Genomic DNA, 15,960 nt, shown 5'->3' on the forward strand with positions numbered 1-15,960 from the left:
GAGGAGGCCTTGGAGGAGAATCTGCAGGAGAAGGTTTTTCCATTATCTTTTTTCTGAGATAGGACTGTGCCGACTCCTACAGACAAATCATCCATTTCTAAGACAAATTGTTTACTTGGATCCGGCCTATGTAATACGGAGGCTGAGGAGATGGCCTGTTTGAGTTTGAGAAATGCCATTTCTGCTTCAGGTGTCCCGTTTTTTACGCCATTTTTGGTGAGGACAGAGATAGGTGCCACTAAGGAGGAGAAATGTGGTATACACTGTCGATAGTAGTTGGCAAATTCCAGAATACTTTGAATTGCTTTGAGTCCTTAGGGACATGGCCACTTTAAAACTGCAGAAAACTTGGCAGGATCCATTTGGAGTCCTTGATTAGAGATTACATATCCAAGAAAGGGCAGTTTGGATCTCTCGAAGAGACATTTTTCAAGCTTGGCATAGAGATGATTTACTCTTAAACGTTGCAGAACCAGACATACTTGCTTGCAATGAGTATAGAGATCTGGGGAAAAAACAAGAACATCATCCAGATAAAAAAAACAACATTATTTACTAGTTCTTGTAAAACAGCTGGAGTATTACTAAGGTCAAAAGGCATATTAAATACTCAAAATTACCATCTCTCATGTAAAATACGGATTTTCCCTTATCACTTACACGTATACGGATAAGATTGTTAGCAAACCGTATGTAGCTCCTTGGCACTGGGTATTTGTTTTTACCATGATTTAATTTAGACCGCAATAAACTATCCAAGGCCTTGGAGTCCCCATCTTTTTTCTCAACAATGAAAAAAACCTGCTGATGAAGATTTGCAGATGAATTCCTTCTCCAGATGTATTCCTTATAGCTTCTGCCTCAGGGACAGACAAGGGGTATACCCTGCCATGAAGAGGAGTAGAATTGGGTACCAAGTCAATGGTACAATTTATGAAGAGGAAGGGTTTCTAGAGACGTTTGAAAAATACATCCGCATAGCTGGCATAAGTTTCTGGTAACCTGTGCATAAGGTTTCGGTAATATGTACCAGAGCAGGCAGGGCTTTACACAGCTGTGTGTTGGATGGTGATGGAATTAAAAAATTGGCACGCGCTGGCCCTAAAAGAATACAATGGTCAGTGCCTGTACGCTAGGACACAGTGGAGCGTGTCAGAGGCTAGATCGGCCGACAGGCGCTGAACGCGGAATCCCAGAGATCCAGTTGCCAAATCCACTTTGAGAGCCACTGCTCTTGACAATACGTCAAAATTGCAGATATTAACAAGTTATTGATCTATATGTAGACCACAGTTGGTCAATAGAATCTTGTAAACCAGGGGTAGACAACTGCTGGACCACGGTCTGTATCTGGACAGGGGATGCCAGCTGGACGGATCCCTGCTGTCTAGACCAGGAGAGAAGCAATTTTCATTTTAAGCTGCACAGTCAAGATGCCGCGCAGCTTTCAGACTAACTCTACTGGGCCGACAGCCAGGATAACAGCAGCGCAGCCACATACTGGTCAGTAGAGGAGGAACGTCCCTTCTCTGCCGCAGAGTTCCAAAGCATTCTAAGTGAGTATCAATACCTATACCAGACTGTGAAGACTACTAGTATATCCATAAAATGAAACACACATAGCACAAGTCATGTACCATGACAATATAAAATAAACTTTATTGAAATATACATAACACATTGGCCATCAAAATATAAAAACAATATAGCACACAGTTAAAAAAGGAGAGTATGGAGGATATGCATGAATAATCCAATATATATGCTACCATACTATAAACATCCTGTGATGTGGTAACAAATGCAGATATCTATAGAAAAGATAATCATATAGATCAAGTATTTGGACAACAGAAGCACATAAATATATTTAGCACCTGACAGAAGAGCACACAATTGTGCATGCATATAAGAGTATACAGCTAAAGCTCCAAGTTGCACCCAAAACAAAGACCATGCTTTATAAATAAAGGATATTGCACAAACCCATGGACTGCATGATAGGAAGCACGCAGGAACACTCCACACTGACCGCCCCTCTAAGTGAGTGACTGAAAACTGCCTATAACTGAACAAAAAGTTAATGGAGGGAGGGAGTCAGGAGAGAGGGAAAAAGGGATGAGGAATGGGAGACATTAAGTGTGTTTTCCATTGCTCTTGTGCATTTACTGTGATTTTCCTAATCGCTACAAAACGGCATTATTTTTTTTAAATGGTACAGTTTTGCTGCAATTCCAAAAATTTGGACAAAAACTCTGACAAAAGAAATATATATCACTTACTAATTAGTTTCCATTAGCAAGATGCCCTGATCGCCCAAACGGAGTAGCGATCACATGACCGAATTAGGCACATTGGGTTTACTAATGTAAGGTACTGTACATAGGGTTATTCATTTAGTAACCCCATGTGCCTCACAATAATAGTAAGTACCCCACTGTACTCCCATTTTAAACCTCATGCACCTCATTTTAACCCCATGTGCCTTACAACATCTTTATTGTTGTTGTTTTGCTCAGACCTTCATCTAAAGGTAGACAATGGTAAGTGGACCTTTACTAAAAGTAGTTGAGTACCCCTGTTGTAGACTAAAAGTGTTGTTATGCTACTGATCTAAGCTGCATGTAGAATTCTTTAAATTTTGAAGTACAATTTAAACCTGTGTCTAGACACTCACAGGATTATATATCACATAGTGTCCTACAATCGATACACTATGAACAAACATTTATTATTTGAAATTGCAATGTAACATTCCACCAATGTCAGGTGAAACATTGTTGCAGTACCATACACCATGGTATACATTTAGCATTTAACATATTTTTTTCTTTTAATCTGTGCTAATGTAATGTCGTTGCCAATAATTAGACAGAACACAACAAAGGAATCCCACTGTACAAAAACAATTTAATGCTGGCAGGTCGAGAAATTTCCGAGATGGAGGCAGTCATAATAATGATGTTGTGCACATGTTTGAGGATTGTGAATATGGAGGAGATTCATGGGGGTTGCTAAGGAAAATGATTCAAGGTTTCACTGAGCACATTTGCTAACATTCGAAATTATGTTATATGATCTGTGTGGGATTAAGAGAAAGATCACAATTTTGAGGCGGCTTGCAATTTGTGAATGAAACCTTGTAAGAACGAAAGAATGAAGGGATGTTCATAAAGACTTTATAGACACATCATGTGTGGGGGTGTTGTGAAAGTTGTTTTTCCAGAGGTGATATCACACAGTTAAAGACAGTGGGGTAATGAAAGTTTTCATTTCCTGAAATGGTGAGATAAGTGACATTTCTGTTATAGTTTCTTATTTTTAATAAAAAAAAATCTTCAATATTTAAAAAACTTTTTTTTAAGCACTAGGAACTTACCTGTGCAGATGTTAAAAAGTACCTAAAGCGGATCTGTTACCATACTATGCTGCCTTATATAATTCATATTATACATATTATGGGGACAGGTCTACTCTACTATTAGCCCAAGCAGCACAAAAAAATATAGTGCCGTTTGGCTAATAGCAGCTAACAAAGGAGACAGTAGATTCATAGTTATGAGTACGGTGAATTCATAAGGCAGTGCTCCTCTCGGCTCTCCCCGTCTCTCCTCACCTCCTAAGGCCCCCCCAACCATTGACTGACGACTTTCTATTCAGCACTTAGGGATTGGTGGAGGTTTATTTACATTATTTCAGTTATGCAGAAGCCAAGTGATATTCTGCTACTCACGCTAAATGGTAATTGGGCATGCCACCAGTGGGAAGACAAAAATCACTATAGGTCCTTATGCACACAGTTGTAGTAGACTGTGTCACCTACTCACAAAACATACAGGAGGAGCAGTACCAATACTACCAGACATGGTGAAAAAACTTGGATAACATCAACACCATGGCTAAAGCCAGTACCACTACCCTAGACACATCCCAACTACCTGACTGCCGAGTGCACAGCAACTATTTCTAATGGACAGTTTAAACATATATTCCATCCCTTATTTTGCAGTTTAGGACAACAAAATATATTTTTCCTCTAAAACAAATAATACAATGTTAGCCATGGGCCGGGGCGAGCCACTGCAGCGTCTCCTCTGTTCAGTGCCTAGCGCGGCATATGACGTCATTCTACCTGGATCTTAAAGGAGAAGTACACCAGTGTGTCACTGCTTGGTTATCAGCCTTGATATTGAGTTTCCTGGAGTTTTTCCTGTTGATCTCTGTGATTCTCTGTGATCTCTGTGATTCCCAGCGTTTGACCCACCTTTCACCTTGACTTGACTTATTCGCGTACCGACCTCTGGTCTGACCCTGACCTTGCCTCCTAATACTGATTTCTTGCCTGTATGTTACCGACCCAGATCTATTTGAACTGTTTATACCTGCCATCACACCACGACCATCTTTTGGGGACTATCCTGGGGACCACCAGAGTCATTCCCAGTCATTTGACCAAGGTTTTATGATGCCTGTATGTCCAGAGCAAATTTTCATCTTTTGAAATGACACATTCTAAGGGTACATTTTCATATATTTTTTTTAATTTTTCTATTTTCTTTTTTTTTGTGTCTGGAGCAACTTTATAACCTGATGTGTGTTATCCCAGCAGTCCTCTAGGTGAAGATCACAGATAATAGTGATTAAATGTCTGCTGACCATTAGATCTCTATTTTCAGTGATTTGCATACAGAGGATTGATGGAAGACACTGATCATGTCCTCCCAGCATGCTATTCTCCCCCTTCAAATTGTTGGAAACCCGTGACATCATCGAACCGTCATGGGTTTCCATGGCAACAGCCTGAATGCAGGTAGGAAGCTTCCTTCATTCGGGTCCCATTGCAGAAAACAGCGATCACTTTGAGCGCTGTTTAGCGTATTTTGTGACAGGGAGATGATCATTTCAGCTCCCTGTCACTTCAGGAGGACACTGTGTCAGCCCAATCTCTTTACTGGCAGGGCACTATGCAACGCGATCTGCCCTTAAAGAGGACAATGTATATTTAGGTCACTGCGGCATGAGGTATATTTTGCAGCAAAGTAAATTAGCGACTTGAGAGGTTTAAGCCCTTGTATTTATCGCCTCTTATCAATTCACTTTTCAATTTGATTTCATAATGTTGTTAATATGGATTGAGCTACTTTTCCACATACAGTATGTATTTTATATTTGTTGTTAAGAATTGGGGAAGTGAAGTCTCCGATAATTGATTATAAATGTTTGGCATTATGCACCTGATGTTTTGTTTGACAAACGTTGCTTTCTGACTTGAGTGAATAAAGGACACAAGTTTTTCTTTTTTTGGAGTGTGCAGTGTTTGCATTTTTTTTTGTATGTGGTCTGCTGAGCCCGGACCTGTAAATGCCCCTGTAAATTTTGTTGAATGAAGAATCTTTTGGTTGTGCTGTTTATTTAATTTTTTTGATTGGTTCTGGTTCAAAAGCGTTCACCCATTTGTCAAGATGACTGCAATCAAGGTCTTTCACAAAGTCGTTTACCTAGCATGTTTGCCTATAGAGAGGATGATGTTGCTAGGAGTATCGGAGGCAACATGAGAGATAGCACTTTCTTATTCAAACCCTCAATGGAAGTTATTCGTAGAAAATAGGAACTTTAAGGAAAAAGTCTAATTACTCTTAAACTTCATTTATCTACGTTGGAAGAATATTATAAGGCTCAAAGGATCCTTTGTAGGCCCATAGGCGTATAGCCGCTGGGCCTGAGATTGGGAGGTTAATAAAACTGTTTGGTCAGGCTAGGGGAATGATTAGGTTTTGGCATTGTAAAGGATCTGCCAGGCACAGCTTCTGTGTCAACGCCCATAGGTAATCAGTCTGCACCTGCTTCTATGTCTGTGAGACTGACTCCATCTTCCACCACTCAGGATGGCAGGCTTAGGAGTGGGAGAGCCTATCACAGCCTGGCCAGACGGAGCTAGCTCCCGCCCTCTGTCTATTTATACCTGCCTTTCCTGTTCCTCCTTGCTTGTGATTCTTGGTTTCCTGGCCCTGCTGCAGCTTCTGAACTATTTGACCCTGCTTCATACTGACCCTGGCTTACGGACTACTCTCCTGCTCTGCGTTTGGTACCTCGTACACTCCTGGTTTGACTCGGCTCGTTCACCACTCTTGTTGCTCATGGTGTTGCCGTGGGCAACTGCCCCATTTCCCTTAGCTTCTGTGTACCCTTGTCTGTTTGTCTGTCGTGCACTTACTGAGCGTAGGGACCGTCACCCAGTTGTACCCCATCGCCTAGGGCGGGTCGTTGCAAGTAGGCAGGGACTGAGTGGCGGGTAGATTAGGGCTCACTTGTCTGTTTCCCTACCCCCATCATTACATAATCACAAGCCATATACCTAGTCTACCCTGGTCCCTCACACTACTATGGACCCCCTTGAGACCCTGGCTCAGCAAATGCAGGGTCTCTCCCTACAGGTCCAGGCCCTGGCTCAGAGGGTCAACCAACCTGACGCTACCATGGTAGTGCCCCTCACCTCACCTCTTGAACCCCACCTCAAGTTGCCTGACCGGTTCTCAGGGGACCGGAAGACTTTTCTCTCCTTTCGGGAGAGTTGTAGGCTCTATTTTCGCTTAAAGCCTCACTCCTCAGGTTCTGAGAGCCAGCGGATGGGTATAATTATGTCCCGGCTCCTGGAAGGGCCCCAAGAATGGGCCTTCTCCTTGGCTCCTGACGCCCCTGAACTTTCCTCCGTTGATCTTTTCTTTTCTGCTCTCGGACTCATTTATGACGAGACTGACAGGACTGCCTTTGCCGAGAGTCAGCTGGTGACCTTACGTCAGGGTAAGAGACCTGTTGAGGAGTATTGTTCTGACTTTAGGAAGTGGTGCGTAGCTTCTCGGTGGAATGACCCTGCCTTAAGGTGCCAGTTTAGGTTGGGTCTGTCGAACGCCCTGAAAGACCTGCTAGTTAGCTATCCCTCTTCTGACTCCCTAGATCAGGTTATGGCTTTAGCGGTACGACTTGACCGACGTCTCAGGGAACGACAACTTGAACGTTTTTGTGTTTTCTCCTCTGACTTCCCCATGATGCCTCCCGAGGTCCCGTTGCTTCGCTCTTCCACGGAAGACTCGGAGGGACCTATGCAACTCGGGGCCTCCGTGTCCCCCCGACAACGTAGAGAGTTCCGCAGGAAGAATGGTCTCTGCTTCTATTGTGGGGATGACAAGCATCAAGTGAACACCTGTCCTAGGCGTAAGAATAAGCATCCGGAAAACTTCCGCGCCTAAGTGATCATCGGGGAGGTCACTTGGGCGCACAGGTATTTCCCATAAGTATGAAACGTAATAAAATCTTGCTTCCCTTTCAGGTCTCTTTTAGTGGCAGGTCTGCTACCGGCAGTGCCTTCGTGGATTCAGGGTCTTCTGCTAATATCATGTCTGTGGAATTTGCTATGTCTCTAGCTATGCCTTTGATTGATTTGCCTAAACCTGTCCCGGTAGTGGGTATCGACTCCACTCCTCTTGCTAATGGTTATTTTACTCAGCATACCCCTGTTTTTGAACTCCTTGTTGGCTCCATGCATTTGGAGCAGTGCTCTGTACTGTTGATGCAGGGATTATCGTCCGATTTGGTTTTAGGCCTTCCCTGGTTGCAGTTGCATAATCCCACGTTTGACTGGAATACTGGGGAGCTTACCAAATGGGGTAATGAATGCTTGACGTCATGTTTTTCTGTTAATTCTATTTCTCCCCCTGAGGAGGTGAACACGCTACCTGAGTTTGTTCAGGACTTCGCTGATGTTTTCTCTAAGGAGGCCTCCGAAGTGTTACCTCCTTATAGAGAATACGATTGCGCTATCGATTTGGTACCAGGAGCTAAGCTCCCTAAGGGTAGGATATTTAATCTCTCTTGTCCCGAACGTGAAGCCATGAGAGAGTATATCCAGGAATGCCTGGCCAAGGGTTAGATTCGCCCCTCTACTTCTCCGGTAGGTGCTGGCTTCTTCTTCGTAGGGAAGAAGGATGGTGGTCTTAGGCCATGCATTGACTACCGTAACTTGAATAAGGTCACTGTAAGGAACCAGTATCCCCTTCCTTTGATTCCTGATCTCTTTAATCAGGTTCAGGGGGCCCAATGGTTCTCTAAGTTTGATCTGCGGGGGGCGTATAACCTTATCCACATCAAAGAGGGGGATGAGTGGAAGACTGCGTTTAACACGCCCGAAGGTCATTTCGAATACCTCGTCATGCCCTTTGGGTTGTGTAATGCTCCCGCAGTCTTCCAGAATTTCATAAATGAGATTTTAAGAGATTACCTGGGGGTATTTCTTGTAGTGTACCTTGATGACATACTTGTGTTTTCCAAGGACTGGTCCTCCCACATTGAGCATGTCAGGAAGGTGCTCCAGGTCCTTCGGGAAAACAAACTGTTTGCGAAGACCGAAAAATGTGTGTTTGGGGTGCAGGAAATACCATTTTTGGGTCAAATCCTCACTCCTCATGAATTCCGCATGGACCCCGCCAAGGTCCAGGCTGTGGCGGAATGGGTCCAACCTGCGTCCCTGAAGGCGTTACAGTGCTTCTTGGGGTTCGCTAATTATTACAGGAGATTTATTGCTAACTTCTTGGTCATCGCTAAGCCTCTTACGGACCTCACTCGCAAAGGTGCTGATCTCCTCCACTGGCCTCCTGAGGCTGTCCAGGCTTTTGAGGTCCTTAAGAAGTGCTTTATCTCGGCCCCGGTGCTGGTTCAGCCCAACCAAATGGAGCCATTTATCGTGGAGGTTGACGCATCCGAGGTGGGAGTGGGGGCTGTCTTGTCCCAGGGTACCAGGTCCCTCACCCATCTCCGTCCCTGTGCCTACTTCTCCAGGAAGTTTTCGCCCACTGAGAGTAACTATGATATTGGCAACCGCGAACTCTTAGCCATTAAATGGGCATTTGAAGAGTGGCGCCACTTCCTGGAGGGGGCTAGGCACCAGGTAACGGTCCTTACCGACCACAAGAATCTGGTTTTCCTAGAATCTGCCCGGAGGCTAAACCCGAGACAAGGTCGATGGGCGTTATTTTTTACCAGATTCAACTTTTTGGTTACCTATAGGGCTGAGTCTAAAAATATTAAGGCTGATGCACTGTCGCGTAGCTTCATGGCCAGCCCTCCTTCGGAGGAAGATCCTGCTTGTATTTTGCCTCCAGGTATAATCATTTCCTCTATTGATTCTGATTTAGTCTCTGAAATTGCGGCTGATCAAGGTTCAGCTCCCGGGAACCTTCCTGAGAACAAGCTGTTTGTTCCCCTGCAATTCCGGCTAAGGGTACTTAGGGAAAATCATGACTCCGCACTACCTGGTCATGCAGGCATCCTGGGTACCAAGCACCTCATTGCCAGAAACTATTGGTGGCCTGGGTTGCCTAAAGACATTAAGGCCTACGTCGCCGCTTGTGAGGTTTGTACTAGGTCCAAGACTCCCAGGTCCCGACCAGCGGGCTTACTACGTTCTTTGCCCATTCCCCAGAGACCTTGGACCCATATCTCCATGGATTTTATCACCGATTTGCCTCCATCTCAAGGCAAGTCGGTGGTGTGGGTTGTAGTAGACCGCTTCAGTAAGATGTGCCACTTTGTGCTCCTCAAGAAACTACCCAATGCTAAGACGTTAGCTACCTTGTTTGTCAAACACATCCTGCGTCTCCATGGGGTCCCTGTCAATATTGTTTCGGACAGAGGGGTACAATTTGTTTCATTGTTTTGGAGAGCCTTCTGTAAAAAGTTGGAGATTGATCTGTCCTTCCATCCTGAAACTAATGGGCAAACTGAGAGGACTAATCAGTCTCTAGAACAATATTTAAGGTATTTTATCTCTGACTGTCAATATGATTGGGTCTCATTCATTCGCCTCGCCGAATTTTCCCTTAATAACCGGGTCAGTAACTCGTCAGGGGTCTCCCCCTTTTTCTGTAATTTTGGGTTTAATCCACGGTTCTCCTCCATTTCACCTGGTAGTTCCAACAATCCCGAGGTAGAGGTCGTTCATCAGGAACTGTGCACAGTCTGGGCCCAGGTTCAGAAGAACCTAGAGGCGTCCCAGAGCATACAAAAAACTCAGGCAGATAGAAGACGTTCTGCTAACCCCTTGTTTATGGTCGGAGATCTGGTGTGGCTATCGTCTAAGAACTTGCGCCTTAAGGTCCCGTCCAAGAAGTTTGCTCCTCGGTTTATAGGGCTGTACAAGGTCATTGAAGTCCTCAATCCTGTCTCCTTCCGACTGGAGTTGCCCCCATCTTTTCGAGTACACGACGTGTTTCATGCCTCCCTCCTTAAACGCTGCTCCCCGTCCTTGGCTCCCTGGAGGAAACCTCCTGTCCCCGTTCTCACCCCTGAGGGGGTGGAATTCGAGGTGGCCAAGATTGTGGACAGCAAGATGGTCCAAGGCTCCCTCCAGTACCTGGTCCATTGGAGAGGATACGGGCCTGAGGAGAGGACTTGGGTACCCGCCCGGGATGTTCACGCTGGGGTATTGGTCAGGAGGTTCCAACTTAGTTTCCCCAATAAACCAGGTCCACCTAGAAAGGGTCCGGTGGCCCCTCATAAAAGGGGGGGGGGGGTACTGTAAAGGATCTGCCAGGCACAGCTTCTGTGTCAACGCCCATAGGTAATCAGTCTGCACCTGCTTCTATGTCTGTGAGACTGACTCCATCTTCCACCACTCAGGATGGCAGGCTTAGGAGTGGGAGAGCCTATCACAGCCTGGCCAGACGGAGCTAGCTCCCGCCCTCTGTCTATTTATACCTGCCTTTCCTGTTCCTCCTTGCTTGTGATTCTTCTCGTTTGGTTTCCTGGCCCTGCTGCAGCTTCTGAACTATTTGACCCTGCTTCATACTGACCCTGGCTTACTGACTACTCTCCTGCTCTGCGTTTGGTACCTCGTACACTCCTGGTTTGACTCGGCTCGTTCACCACTCTTGTTGCTCACGGTGTTGCCATGGGCAACTGCCCCATTTCCCTTAGCTTCTGTGTACCCTTGTCTGTTTGTCTGTCGTGCACTTACTGAGCGTAGGGACCGTCGCCCAGTTGTACCCTGTCGCCTAGGGCGGGTCGTTGCAAGTAGGCAGGGACTGAGTGGCGGGTAGATTAGGGCTCACTTGTCTGTTTCCCTACCCCCATCATTACAGGCATAATCTAGAATTAGCCAATGGCAGCTAGGTAATAGCATGATGCAAAGGGGGGGGGGGGACGGGACGGAATATGGGCTGTATTACTGCACTTTTGTGGTTAAAACCAGCAGTTCTAAGCATCTCACACTCTTTTGACCATTACTTTTGCACCACATACTTGTATACCTTACCTGTAGCTGTGACCATGAACCAGTTGGAGAAGATCATCCGCCTCCAAGACGATTGCTCTATCTGGCTGCAGTCTCCTCAACGAGACTGTGGTTTCTGTGTCCTCTCTACCTTCCCAACATGGTGGTCGGCTCGGCGCTCCAGGCCACCCATTCACCTCTCCCCAGCTACAGCAGTGAGTACCCGCTCTGCGTCTGCAAGACGCGGCGCGCATGCTCAGGCCGTTGTCCAGCCCTTTTGCGGACCTCGCAGTTGGCGGCGGAGGCCACACCCTTGGTATTGCATCACCCTCTGGCCTGGGACTGGCGAGACCCAGCCCAGCGGCCACACGGAGTACCGCTGTACACGCTACTGCGCACATGTCGTTTACCGCTGCCACCACTGTGGACTTACTTAGGGGTACTCGCCTTCCACCAGCATACCGGACAAGCTCCAGAATAAACGCTACCGCGTTTGGCACACCTCAATGTCGTCCCCAGGCCATACATAATGGGAACTGGTATGACACCTCCACATCCCCTCTGGAGGATGGAGGGGACTTCTCACTAGGAAAAAGAGGGGACGATCTTTTCCCCTGTAAGCAGGAGCAGCCCCCACCAAGGCCTACACCTCACTCAATTCCCAATACCCTGCTGATAATACCGGGGGGGACTGGGCCCTGCTTATATATTAGCTGAGGGCCACCAACGTTCTCCTTCCCCCCATTCGAGGGAGAGCAACCGTGCGGGTAGTTCCCGCTCTCGCCATGGGCATTCCTCAAGGCACAGATCCTCTCGCCATTCCAGCTGGCGTCGCTCCCGGTATATAAGATCACCTTCTTCGGCTGGATCTACGTCAGTGAGCTCATGCACTGGCTCGTCTAACCGCGGCAGCTCATCTAGAGGTCACGACAGACGACGCCATAGCAATCACTCATCACACAGGTGTCGTCCAACTGCACCTACTATTACGGAGGTTCCAGTGGTAGCGAATGTGCATGGTTCCTGTGTCATTATCTGGACACGGTGAGTCTGATTGCCTTCGGGCATGGGGTTCATGCATTGCTTCTGAAGGGGATATACTAGCCGCGGTACGATCCCTATTGGCAGGCACGCCGTTGGTCCCAGCGAGACCAGCTTTACAATCAGCTTCCACTTCTACACCTTTTTTGCCTGCTTTCAGGGATACCTATTTCTGTGGTATAGCTCCCCTCGATGCCCATCTTTCCGAGGATACCAAGTAAAAAATAGCGATGAATGATTAAGTCGCTATTTGGTCCTTGGTTTCCATGGATCCAGTGACCATCGATAAGGAGCGTCGGTTCGTGAGGGGCGTGCCTACTAAACCGAAGTTTGCTAGAACTTTCAGTAACTGGCTGCAAGCCTTTGCGGTTTTGGGCTGTGTAGTGTCACAAAAATTTCCAGACCGATCATTTCAGCTTTTTATTTATTTAGATACAATTTTTAGCGCTTACAATACTTATGGTGGATCAGCTTGGTGGTGTTACGATTAGGAGTTTCGTGGCGTATGTCACAAAGTCCAGAGGTTGGATGAGATATGAAAGCGAATGATGCTTGGCTGCTTGGCTTTCAGCCCACAGCCCCCTCATCCACAGCATTCAGTGGTCCTTCCATTGGGATTGAGGATCCCATTCTGCCGTCCGCTGCTCTTGTCGAGCTACAGCCACGCCCCGCCTCAATAATATGGGTATGATCGAGGACTCTCCGGTGCGCGTCCTAGAGATCCTAACATGGCTAGACCAGTACCCCAAGATGGAAGAAGCCGCCCTACTTAGAACAGGTTTTTGGTTCAGGTTTTTCATCCCTTTAGTTTATAACCCCGATCCCTCATTCTCTGGTAATTTAAAGTTGGCCAGGCAATTCACACCGATAGACAAATTATCGTAGGAATTGGCATCGGGTCGGATATCAGGCCCCTACTCTTTACCTTTTCCAAATTTGCGAGTTTCTCCCTTAGGAGTTGTTCCCAAGAAAGAACCGGGAAAGTTCTGCTTAATCCATCACCTGTCCTTTCCTAAGGGTTGTTCAGTTAACGACGGGATTAGCATGGACTGGGCGGCAGTTTCGAATGTGTCTTTCGATAGAGCAGTGGACTTAGTTTGGCAAGCAGGGTGGGGCGCGTTTATGGCGAAGTCGGATATCAAAACTGCTTTTTGGTTATTGCCCGTCCACCTGACTGCTTCTACTTGCTTGGTGGCCAGTTCGAGAGACAATTTTACTTTGACATGTGTTTTCCCATAAGGTGTTCGATTTCCTGTTTTTACTTTGAAGTTTTTAGTTTTGTTATTTTCTTGACTGGGTGTTAAGGGAGATGTTGGGCTATTCGTCGGTGATGCACTATTTAGATGATTTCCTTTTTGTCAGTCTCACTAACACACCCCATTGAAATTTTTTGCTTGACACGTTTAGTTTCTTAGCAAATCATTTCTGTATACCCCTTTGGAGTACCGAAACGAAAGGGGTAGACCGAGGGCCCTACGACTGTGTTGTCTTTCCTCGGCATCAAAATGAATTTGGCGGAAATGTTGTTTCTGTAATGGCGGGGTAAGGAGACAGACAGGTGAGCCCTAATCTACCCGCCACTCAGTCCCTGCCTACTTGCAACGGCCCGTCCTAAGCGACGGCGTACAACGGGCGATGGTCCCTACGCTCACTAAGTGCACGACAGATAAACAGACAAGGGTACACAGAAGCTAAGGGAAATGGGGCTGTTGCCCACGGCAACCCCGTGAGCAACAAGAATAGTGAACGAGCCGAGTCAAACCAGGAGTGGACGAGGTACAAAACGCAGAGCAGGAGAATAGTGAACAAGCCGAGTCAAACCAGGAGAGGACGAGGTACAAAACGCAGAGCAGGAGAATAGTCAGTCAAGCCAGGGTCAATATGAAGCAGAAGACAAGTAGTAAGCAGCAGCAGCAAAGCCAGGAAACAGACTGAAAGAATCACAGGCAAAGGAGGAGCAGGAAGTGAGGGTATAAATAGACAGAGCGCGGGAGCTAACTCCGTCTGGCCAGGCTGTGATAGGCTCTCCCACTCCTCAGCCTGCCATGCTGATTGGTGGAAGAAGGGGTCACTCGACCAGACTTAGGAGCAGGTGCAGAGTGAGTAACCACGGGCGTCGACACAGAAGCTGTGTCTGGCCGATCCTTTACAGTTTCATTTGCTAGACAACAAGGTAGTAAAGTTGAGATCTATTTTAGGGTTGGTAATCGCAGCTAAAAAATGACAACGCTGTCAAGTGCAGTCGTTGTTAGGTTTGTTGGTGTTCGCAAATAGAATTATGCCTATGGCCCAAATGATCTGGCGTCGTTTATCCCTCGTTACTGCAGGGATCCGCGCTCCCTCCCATTATCTCCGTATTATGTCAGCTATTAGATGCAATTTGCAGGTGTGGCACACGTTCATAGCCGATTACAATGGGCATACATGTTGGAGGACCTTAACAGTTTCAAACCAGGATATGGAACTATTTACAGATGCTTCTGGTGTCAGGGCAAACTTCCTTTTCCCTGTTATTTCACACCGAACAGCCACCTCTGTAAATTGGAAACTGAGGGCATGCGTGGAAGAATTATACCAGGCAGACAAATGTTGGTACAGATCCTCCCTCAGTGAAGTAGGAAGTGAAGACTAAACTTTATTGAACAAAGAAACACAAAAGTTTCCTCCCTAGAGATGCGGGACGTGCTTAAGCCCTATTGGCTCTATTCAGCTGTAAGTCCATCTGTACACCCCTCTTGCATTCCAGGGGCGGTGTCTCCATAGGTGTGTTCCTCATACAGCCTCCATTGTTCCATGGATTCAATTTCTTTGTGAAATATACTGATATACACTACCGTTCAAAAGTTTAGGGTCACTTAGAAATTTCCTTATTTTTGAAAGAAAAGCACAGTTTTTTTCAATGAAGATAACATTAAAATTAATCAGAAATACACTCTATACATTGTTAATGTGCTAAATGACTATTCTAGCTGCAAACGTCTGGTTTTCAAATGCAATATCTACATAGGTGTATAGAGGCCCATTTCCAGCAACCATCACTCCAGTGTTCTAATGTGTTTGCTAACTGTGTTAGAAGGCTAATGGATGATTAGAAAACACTTGAAAACCCTTGTGCAATTATGTTAGCACCGCTGTAAACAGTTTTGCTGTTTAAAGGAGCTATAAAACTGACCTTCGTTTGAGCTATTTGAGAATTTGGAGCATTACATTTGTGGGTTCGATTAAACTCTCAAAATGGCTAGAAAAAGTGAGCTTTCATGTGAAACTCGACAGTCTATTCTTGTTCTTAGAAATTAAGGCAATCCCATGTGAGAAATTGCCAAGCAACTGAAGATTTCCTACAACGGTGTGTACTACTCCCTTCAGAGGACAACACACACAGGCTCTAACCAGAGTAGAAAGAGAAGTGGGAGGCCCCGCTGCACAACTGAGCAACAAGACAAGTACATTAGAGTCTCTAGTTTGAGAAATAGACACCTCACAGGTCCTCAACTGGCAGCTTCATTAAATAGTACCCGCAAAACGCCATTGTCAATGTCTACAGTGAAGAGGCGACTCCGGGATGCTGGCCTTCAAGGCAGAGTGGCAAAGAAAAAGCCATATCTGAGACTGGCTAATAAAAGGAAAAGATTAATATGGGCAAAAGCACACAGACA

This window comes from Rhinoderma darwinii, chromosome 7 (assembly GCF_050947455.1).
Source record: "Rhinoderma darwinii isolate aRhiDar2 chromosome 7, aRhiDar2.hap1, whole genome shotgun sequence".
NCBI lineage: Eukaryota > Metazoa > Chordata > Amphibia > Anura > Rhinodermatidae > Rhinoderma > Rhinoderma darwinii.